The following is an 8,554-nucleotide window of genomic DNA, read 5'->3' on the forward strand; positions in this document are numbered from 1 at the left end:
AAGCAGACTCTGCACTGAGTGCAGAGCCCAATGAGGGGCTCCATCTATGATCCTGAGATCATGACCTGAGCCTAACCCAAGAGTCCAACACTTAACCAACTGAGCCACCTAGGTGCCCCTACATATATCTTTTTTAATTTACCAAACCCCTGATCCATCTTTGTGAGTTGTTCTTCATAATAAAATTACAGAGTAAGACAATGTTCAAGTTCTCATTTGGATTCTCAAAATCACAGTGAGTGAAAGAGCTACAGTAAGGATTTTGATTCTTTAATCCTAATATGTGGCCAAAGCTCATCATATTTCTTCCCAGAAAACAAAAACAAACATTTGTAGTAATGTTGCCCATGTCACAAGGCTCTTGTGAGGGAGAGTTAATAAATGATTACAAAATTCTTAGTAAATACAAACTGCTGTAGAAATGCAAAACATCTACAAAAACAGTAATTAATTTTAATCATCATCTCTTTTCTATGTGCAGCTGTCTCTCAAAATTCAGTTTAAGGGTTGTTTTTTTTTTAAAGATTTTATTTTATTTATTTGACAGAGATAGAGACAGCCAGCGAGAGAAGGAACACAAGCAGGGGGAGTGGGAGAGGAAGAAGCAGGCTCATAGCAGAAGAGCCTGATGTGGGGCTCGATCCCATAACGCCGGGATCACGCCCTGAGCCAAAGGCAGATGCTTAACCACTGTGCCACCCAGGCGCCCCCAGTTTAAGGGTTTAATCACATCTCAACAAATAAAGTTAACCTCCCTCTTTCTCAGACCCTATGAAGAAGCTGCCCCACATGTCCCCCAGCTGCTGAAGTTCTTCTCCTCCCCACCCCTACACACTTCCTACTTCCAGATGATTAGCAAAGGCTGAATGCTGACATGAATCAGGAAAAAAAAGAGTTCAGACTGAGACTTGTGCTTTTCAAAATCCCTGAATTTCATTTTTTTAATTTCAAGTTTTTATTTAAATTCTAGTTAGTTAACATATATGGTAAAATTGGTTTCAGGTGTAGAATTTAGTGATTCATCACTTGCATATACCACCCAGTGCTCATCACAAGTGCCGCCCTTCATACCCATCACCAATTCAGCCCATCCCCCACCCACCTCCCTCCATCAACACTGTTTTTTCTCTATTGTTAAGAGTCTCTTATGGTTTGCTTCCCTCTCTCCCTTCCCCCCTTTCCCTTATGTTCATCTATTTTGTTTCTTAAATTCCGCACATGAGTGAAATCATATGGTATTTGTCTTTCTCTGACTGATTTATTTCACTTAGCATTATACACTCTAGCTCCATCCACGTCATTGCAAATGGCAAGATTTCGTTCTTTTTGATGGCTAATATTCTGTATACCACATCTTCTTTATCCATTTATCAGCTGATAGACATTTGGGCTCTGTCTATAGTTTGGCTATTGTTGATAATGCTGGTAGAAACAGATGCATGTGCTACCCAAAGCAATCTATACATTCAATGCAATTCCTATCAAAATACCACCAGCATTTTTCACAGTTAGAACAAACAATCCTAAAACTTGTATGGAACCACAAAAGACCTGAAATAGCCAAAGCAATCTTGAAAAAAAAAAAGCAAACCTGGAGGCATCACAATTCTGGACTTCAAGCTATATTACAAAGCTGTAGTCATCAAGACAGTATGGTACAAGCAGAGAAACAGACACATTGATCAATAGAACAGAACAGAAAACTCAGAAATGGACACACAACTGTATGATCAACTAATCTTTGACAGAGCAGGAAAGAATATCCATGGAGAAAAGATAGTCTCTTCAACAAATGGTGCTGGAAAAACTGGACAGCCACATGCAGAAGAATGAAACTGGACCACTTTCTTATACTGTACACAAAAATAAACTCAAAATGGATGAAAGACCTAAATGTGAGACAGGAAACCATCAAAATCCTAGAGGAGAACACAGACAGCGACCTCTTTGACCTCAGCCACAACAACTTCTTACTAGACATGTTGCCAGAGGCAAGGGAAACAAAAGCAAAAATGAACTATTGAGACCTCATCAAGATAAAAAGCTCCTGCCCAGTGAAGGAAACAATCAACAAAACTAAAAGGCAGCCTACAGAATGGGAGAAGATATTTGCGAGTGACATATTTGATAAAGGGTTAATATCAAAAATCTATAAGTAACTTATCAAACTCAACACCCAATAAATAAGTAATCCAGTTAAGATATGGAGAGAAGATGGGGCACCTGGGTGGCTCAGTCAGTTAAGCATCTCATTCTTGGTTTCGGCTCAGGTCATGATCTTGGGGTGGTGAGATGGAGTCCCACATTGGGCTCTGCACTCAATACAGAGTCTGCTTGAGATTCTCTTTCTCGCTCTCCCTCTGCCCCTCCCACTGCTCACACACTCTCTCTAAAATAAATAAGTCTTTTTAAAAAATTTTAAAAATTAAGATATTAAAATCAGGGGCGCCTAGGTGGCTCAGTCGGTTAAGCGTCTGCCTTTGGCTCAGGTCATGTTCTCGGGGTCCTGGGATCGAGCCCTGCATCAGGCTCCCTGCTCAGTGGGGAGTCTGCTTGTTCCTCTCCCTCTACCATTCACCCCCACTTCTGCTCTCTCTCTCAAATAAATAAAATCTTTTAAAAAATTCTTCAAAAAAAAATCAGGCACACTAAGAGATCAACAAAAATAACTAATAACAAAATGAATGGATAAAGAAGATGTACTGTGTGTAAGTACACACACACACACACACACAGAGAGAGAATACTACTCAGCCATTAAAAAGAATGAAATCTTGCCATCTGCAACAATGTAGATGGAACTAGTGGGTATTATGCTAAGTGAAATAAGTCAGTCAGAGGAAGAGGAATATATGATTTTACTCATATATGGAATTTAAGAAACCAAATAAATGACCATGGAGAAGGGAAGGAAAAATAAGAAAAAAAACAGAGAGGGAAACAAACCATAAGAGATTCTTAACCAAAGGAAACAAACTGATGGTTGCTGGAGGGAAGATGGGTAGGGGGATGGGGTAACTGCGTGATGGGCATTAAGGAGAGCACTTGATGTAATGAGCACTGGGTGTTATATGCAACTGATGAATCACTAAATTACTTCTGAAACTAATGATACACTATATGTTAATTAAATTGAATTTCTAAAAAAAGATTCTTTTTTTTGCCTCTCCCTTTGCTCTTCCTGCTCTCACTCTCCCTCTCTAAAAAATATATATGTATTGAGGAGCAGTTCATGATATGGCAGAAAACCAGGGAAATGTGGTATCTCCAATGATAGGTGAAGACAAAGACCATTTTTAAGGTAAGAGGGAGTGATCAAGTGTGTTAATACTGCCTAGAGGACAAGCAAAATGGGAACTGAGAAAATGCTGAATTTCATAACCTAAAGGCCACTGGGGACCTTCACAAGAACATTCTCTTTGGAACGGTAGGAAATGATGTGGGAGTTCAACAAAGAATGGGAAGAGAGGTAGTGGAGACAGTAAGAGTTTTGCTAGAAAGGAGAACAGAGAAACTGATCAGGAAAAGGTGAATGAATTCCATAGATACAGCACCTGGGCCACAAAATCCAGATAGCCCTTGGTTTTCATTTCAGTGTCAACGATTAAAATTTTGTGTTTAATAAAAAAGAGGAAACCTTATAAAATCATAGATTTTTGTGTGGGGAGACATGTTCTAATAAGATAATGAGTATAAAGGCATATGGTTTCTCTTATAAAACAAAATTGAACTTTCATAATTTAACTCTCCAAGGAGACTTTCCAGGAAGGAAAGGGCAAGTACAGCAAAGCTGCCCCAACTGTGTTCTCTGAGTTTCTCTCTCCCCAGGGAGACTCTTCAACTTCAAGAACTGCCACAGACCCCAGGAATACAAATATTCTTCCTTTCACATTCTGGTACAAGTATAGTAAAAAACTCCTCCTACCTTTGCAAGGTAGAGACAGACTGGAATATTCAAAAGCCTTTCCAGGAAACTAAGGAAGAATGAAGCAAACAGAAAGGGCAGAGGCAGGAAAGCAATATGCCATCTAGGCACACAGGCTTTGAAGCCAGATAATCCTGGATTTAAATCATTGCTCTGCCACTAAGTGGCTGGTATGTCCTTGTGCAGGTTACTTAACCTCTCTGAAGCATAGATTCTTCATCTATACAATGGGTAAATTTATACCTACATGTGTTCATTCAGGTCCTCCAAGAAGTAAACACCAAGATTAGATCAGACTTGCAAGAAATTGGTGGGAATGCCTGTGAAAGAAAATTGAGAGGGAGTTGGAGAAGGATGAGATCTGTCAGACAATGACATACATCTGACCCATAGGAAGGAGAAAGGGAAAGAAGGAAGGATAGGAAGAGCCTTAGATTGCCATGAAGCTTTCAGAAAGTTTCTGCAAAGCCAATATAGAATCCTTGGGCCCAAAGCATCAGTCAGTGGAGTCCTCTGTCTCACAGGAATGGGCCTGCTGCAATATCCCTGCTGTGCACCTCAGTGGCTAAAAGAGACCACAGGAAACATAGCCTCAGAGAAAATGCAGTGGTGTATTTATAATATAGCAGCTGGGGGCATTAGTCAATTATGCTCCCCACAGTAGGAGATCTGAGAGGCACATTCTCATAGTTACACACATCTCCCTCTCTACAGGGGATTGTGGAGCAGTTCCTCCTTGGTTCCCAGGGGCCTTTCTTCTTGAGGAAGGGCCAGGTTAGTGGAATGAACTACAGCCCTCATCACTGCTGCTGATTTCAGGCCTACAACTGATATTCATACTCTGCCTTCTCCATTCTAAATTCTCCTCACTGTCATCTGTCACCTTGGCTGGTCTTGGTGGTTTACCCGGTGGTATGACCTGAGCCTTCATTCCCGAAGTAATCATATGGTTGGTAATCACACCCTTCTCAGGCTTGAGGTGCTGCATGTGTCCATCCAATGGGACAAGGCAATGCCAGGAGACACCAAACTGCATCACATAGATCCCACACATATTCCCTCCCTGTCCCTATTGTATAAGAGCAGCCTTACCCTTTCCTGCTGATCAGGGTCAACTGCCTTTGTGAATATTGGTGACTCCTCTTCTCTCAGGCTGGTCCCTGGATACAAGGAATCCAAAACTGTCCTCATGGCAGCCGTAGCTTATAGTTCAGTGGGAGCCTCACAGTGTCCCCTAACAAGAGTATACCTTCTTAGACAACCAGGACCTCCAACTTTGCAAAGCTCAGAGCTGTAGGAACAGAAAGTACAAAACCCCCCATTAGGTAATTGTGAGTAATTGGTAAATGGGGTTATTCCTGCTTGCTCCTCTTGGTTCCCAGACCCATTTAGTCTTCCCTTTGGGGACCTAGCACCAAAAGTTTTCTCTATACATTTCCCATCCTTTTAGAGTGTTATCACAAAGCTGGCACTTGAGCTGTGCCTTTAAAAGACTCTTCTGGGGCGCCTGAGTGGCACAGCGGTTAAGCGTCTGCCTTCGGCTCAGGGCGTGATCCCAGCGTTATGGGATCGAGCCCCACATCAGGCTCCTCCGCTATGAGCCTGCTTCTTCCTCTCCCACTCCCCCTGCTTGTGTTCCCTCTCTCACTGGCTGTCTCTATCTCTGTCAAATAAATAAATAAAATCTTTAAAAAAAAAATAAAAGACTCTTCTAACATTTACTAAGGCCAGCTGCCCCCCGAATGGTACAACATATGACCAGTGAGCCCATGCCCACTTCACACATCCTCTACTGTGAAGGGGGTTCCATATTTGAATGAGTGAGAATCCTGCTTGTAGATTAGGCATTCCATAAGTCCCTGAATAGCGATGGTGGCCAAGGCACTACAGGAAGGAAATGCAAACTCATTCCCAAAATAAGTCACCTATCCCATCTATCCCTATCTATGTATACCTAACCACTGGCCCTTCTATTATAGGTAAGGCCCAAGGTAGTTGACTTGCCACCAAATAGCTCGTTGGCTTCCTCAAAGAATAGTGCCCCATCAAAGGCTCAGCATTGATCTCTACTGTTGACGAGTTAAGCATTCAGAGGCACCAATAGTCAGAATTCGTGATTTCCCCACTGGAGCTTAACAGAATCTCCATACTGTATCTTTTCCCATCATCAACACTTCCAACACCAGAAGGTTCTCCAGATCCTACTGGCAGAGCCCTTTTCTTTTTCCAGGTCTCACTCAGAGCTGGCAGACTTCCATGTTATCTGGTATATGAAACAAAGCAATGATCCTAGGTGTAGAATATATTCCTTCCAGAACCCAAAGAGGACTACTGGCACTGTGCTTCAATCTTTGTGGTAGGGGATAACAGATGCTGCAATTTTTTACTTTGGAGAAAATATACTCCTCACCGTTAGATTCCTAAAACCTTTACTAAAATGGCAGGTTCCTTATTCTTTGTAGGATTTATCTCCCATCATCTGGAGCACATCAGCATGCCATCAATGAAATGGGTCAGTGTGATGCTTCTGTGGGATACCTAGGCAGTCCAGATCTCATCAAACTATATCATGACAGTGGGCAGGAAAGTTGACATAGCCCTGAGGACAAAGTGTAAATGAATACTGTTGGCCATCTCACATGAATACAAACTGTTCCTGATCCTCTTTCCTGACTGAAATTGAAAAGAATTGCTTTTGTCAGATCAATGGCCATATATCATGTATCTGAAGACTTATCGATCTGCTCTAGCAATTAGGCTATATCTGGCACGGTAGCTATGATGAAGGCTACTGCTTGTTTAAGCCAGCAAGTCTTCAGTCATTCTTTAGGGATGTGATATTGTTTCTGATTTGCTATCTTGGTTGGGAAAGGAAGGGAGGTGAAGGAACTGTTTCAAAGGTTTCTACTTGGCTTTCCTCACTCTTTTACCCTACAGACTAAGAAACCAATGTGAGGGTTATTCTAACATTCAAATATATCAATGCAATCAGGAACAGAGAAAATGACCACTGGGTGTATCCACTAAACTAGCAGGCCCATTCTGAGCAGACTTTAGTGAGGACTTAATTTATTACCCAGTCCCTGTAGCACCACCCCCCCGCCTTTATTAGAACTATAATGATGCTTTGGGTCTCCAGGTATCAAGGACAACCCAGACTGTGTGTCTAACAGTTCTCAAAATATCTGAGCATTTTCTCTTCCCCAGTATACAATCACCCAAGTAAACTGTCAGAGGTACCTTTCAAAAAAGAACTAGGGGAATAGTATGTCCTTGCCATGGTGTTGCTACCTCTTTTTCTGCCAGAGATGCCATGCTCTATTACCATCTCTACAATTCTGTGCAGCTCAAGTCCCTTGGCTGTACCCTCAGATCTTGAAGGTCATTATAATTATTGTAGCCTCTATTACATTGAAAGTCATCATCCCTATGGATATTAATGAGCCCCACTCTATAACCACCTCTCTTGCAATCAGGCCTGACCTGCAGAGAAGAGCCACCACTATGATGCTGATGCTATTCCCATCAGTGCTTTCCTGATGGCTTCGTAAATGGTGTGTCTTCTGAGCCCTCCCATAGAACAAAATCAACCAGTATGTTTCATGGCCTCACATAACACAGCCATTCCTGCCTACCTTCTTTCCTTAGGCTCTTTATTCCTTCTACTATCTGCCAGGATAGTTCAAGCATTTCTACTTCATTCAACATTGGCCATTCCTTTCTTAAAGACTCTAAGAACCACCTTATCCTCTAGTGTTCTTGCCAGTGTGTTAAATCCTGTGACCCCCAAAAAATTGTCTATAAGTCTACAAATTCCTGATTATCCAGTCTTATAGTCTAACCCCCGATAAAGTACCCTCAAAGCACAATCCCAGGTCTACACCCTGCTTCTGCTAGCTAATTCTTGCAGTTCCTTCAGTGTATAACATCTTTCCTCCCTTACCAGGTCCAGCATTTCCCGGGCCAGGTTGTACTAGTATTAACCCTAAGTTATTGACCTACCAGCTAGGAGAGGAGGTAGGGCTGCTGAGGGGGTACCTGCTGCCTTATACGAGAAGGGATTATACAGCTTACATTATAATACAGTGTCTATCAATGCAAAAGTGCTAGCTTTTACTATAGAAGAGTAGGCCACTCTGCAAATTCTTAGGGTTCAGGGGAGTCTTTAGAGCCAAAATCCTTAGAAGCATCCATTCAGAAGTCCCTATCCCATAAATCAGGGTCCCAGGTTTTCCCAGCTAGGACCCTTACCTTACCATAACTGTCTTGACTGATAATTTAAATATCTCTGGAGCGTGGGGCACCTGGGTGTCTCAGTTGGTTAAGCATCCAACTCTTGGTTTTGGCTCAGGTCATGATCTTAGGGTCATGGAATCAAGCTCCATGTTGGGCTCCACATTCAGCAGGAAGTCTGCTTGAGATTCTCGCCTGCCCTCTGCCCCTCCCCCTCCCCTCAACTCAGATGTGCACTCAAGCATTCTCTATTTCTTAAATAAAGAAAGAAATCTTTTTAAAAAAATGTCTCTGGAGCTCTGCCATTCTAATCAAATCATCTGTTTGCTGCTCAGTTATGTCCTCTCTTCCACTGCAGTGTAGAAGGGCTCTCATACTTAGACGTTAACTATTTAA

The 8,554-nt window shown here is 42.1% G+C and overlaps 1 protein-coding gene across 1 annotated transcript in view; it reads right to left on the minus strand.

The window, feature by feature from the left end:
* The window catches only part of FAM205C (family with sequence similarity 205 member C), a gene marked incomplete at its 3' end in the record, with an annotated part of 53,684 nt that extends 48,639 nt beyond the window's left edge, over nucleotides 1–5,045 (minus strand). Inside the window, exon 1 of the mRNA XM_019793295.2 lies at nucleotides 5,018–5,045. The remainder of the gene's footprint in view (nucleotides 1–5,017) is intronic.
* Between the last annotated feature and the right edge of the window lie 3,509 nt (nucleotides 5,046–8,554).

This window comes from Ailuropoda melanoleuca, chromosome 7 (genome assembly GCF_002007445.2).
Source record: "Ailuropoda melanoleuca isolate Jingjing chromosome 7, ASM200744v2, whole genome shotgun sequence".
Classification (NCBI taxonomy): domain Eukaryota; kingdom Metazoa; phylum Chordata; class Mammalia; order Carnivora; family Ursidae; genus Ailuropoda; species Ailuropoda melanoleuca.